Raw genomic sequence first — 2,208 nt, forward strand, 5'->3', positions numbered from 1 at the left:
AAATATATATATATATATTGATAGGAAGGACAACAAAAGAAAGAAAGAGACCTCGATATTATGTAAATAGAGGAATTTATCTGTAAATAATATGTGACAATTATTCGGTAGCCATGATAAAACACCGAGTTTCGGATGCCGGGGCGGAAACCCACGTCGCCATTTCTTCAGTTATCTGGCCATAGTGCCATACAACGAAATGAAAGAAGACGTCGCGGAATTCTGTGGAAAATTACGACTCGCTGAGGAATTAAACGACAAATACAACGAGGACGAATCGTTAGTCCGGAATAGAAGTAACTACAACTCTTCAAATGGTAAGAACAAAATTCTTGACCATTTCTGTGAATGCATCTCGAATTACCCATATCAACACATACACAAACAAAAACACATGCCAAACTTCAGCAAAAAAGATTGGGCTGAGCTGAACAAATTAAAAATGATAAAACAATAACAATCAAAGAGGTTGATAAAGGGAGTGCAGTTGTCTTAATGGACACGGTATATTATATAACTTTAGTACTATCCATATTAGAAGACACAACATATTATGAAAAGGTCCAACACTACAGTCAGCAGAAAATAATGAGAAACCTAAAATCCATGTTATACCTATACAGAGAAGGGCTCACCGACAAAGAATATGATTATATGACCGACTTCAAAAGTAAATCCAGTCAATTCTACGGTATTCCTAAGAGAAAATAAGTAATGCATGCAGGATAGCCACAGACATAATAATCATGGACCCTACTTCTAATGACCTTAAATTAAGACACATAATAGCAGGTCACGCATGCGAAAAACCCACCGCCTCAGTAACTTTTTAGACACCCTCTTAAAACCATTTCTCAAGCATATCAGAAGCTACATAAGGGACGACTTAGATATGCCCAATCACCTCCTTAAAACAATAAGCAAAAACACCCTGCTAGTATCCTTCGATGTAGTCAACCTGTATTCCAATATCCCCACAACCTAGGAATAGAGGCAATTCAATTCTGGCTCCAATGAATTCTCACATCACATCAAAAAAAAAAAAATCGTAAAAGAAGGGCTAAAATTCATCTTGGAGAATAACTACTTTGTCTTCGAAGACAACTTCTATCGACAAAAATTGGGGACTGCGATGGGTGCGAGAATGGCCCCTTCCTTTGTTAACCTAGTAATGGGATATCTAAAAATCAGTCTTTACCTTAATGTACTGGGAAAATACGGCAACCCATTCTCCCCCTACATAGACAATAACCAAAAGCCCTACCATACATCTTCACTCACAACTCTCTTAACAATGAAGCAAAGATAAATTTTACCAATGTACTGGACTTCGTCTTTGTCAAGCCATGTGATAGTTGTTGGGCATCAATCCGTCCATATGATTCCAGAGAAACCCGATAACTGCTGGCTTTGTTGAGATTATAGAGCACTCAGCGGATTTACTTTTCCTAATCGGTACCCTATTCGCAACGAAAATGGAGAGGAAGCAAAACTTTTGTAAGATTAATTTACATCATGCCTTTAAGGAAATCTGAGTTTATGTTGAAATCAGGAGTAATGACACTTTTTTGGCTTTCTCATTGTGTTCGACGCTATTTGGATTTAGGCCACACTGTGCAACAACTCTAACGGTTTATTGTTGGAAATGCAAGGGACCTACCATTCATCTGCTCATACATGGACGATTTCTTAGTTAAGAGCGTGGCGCCAGAACAGCATCAACACGTCTACGTCTCTTGTTTCCGTTGATGAGTATTGAGTCGCTATTAATTTAATGAAATATCACTGGATTCACTTTGGCATTGTATCTAGAACTAAGGCATTTCACCATTACAGGAAAAAGTTACAACTGTGAACGACTTTCTTCTAACCAACAGATTACTAACTGCGTTGAGTTCTTAGCATCAACTTTGCACGATAAAGTGAAGTGTATTGCCACTTAAGTGTGGCTGACCCCTAGGGGTGGATGTTACTGTTGCTTTAGCCCCAGGAGGACATCTCCTCCAGCTGGCTTATCGACACACTACTGTGTCCTGTTTGTTTTGCCAAGGGAAGTTATCCCTCTCATCTTGATCGTAGCACGAACGGACCCGGGTTTCAGGGTTATTTCCCTTCGTCAGCGTCCGATAGCTACCGACCTTCCCTTGGCAAAACAAACAGGACACAGTAGTGTGTCGATAAGCCAGCTGGAGGAGATGTCCTCCTGGG

This window comes from Octopus bimaculoides, chromosome 9 (genome assembly GCF_001194135.2).
Source record: "Octopus bimaculoides isolate UCB-OBI-ISO-001 chromosome 9, ASM119413v2, whole genome shotgun sequence".
Lineage (NCBI taxonomy): Eukaryota > Metazoa > Mollusca > Cephalopoda > Octopoda > Octopodidae > Octopus > Octopus bimaculoides.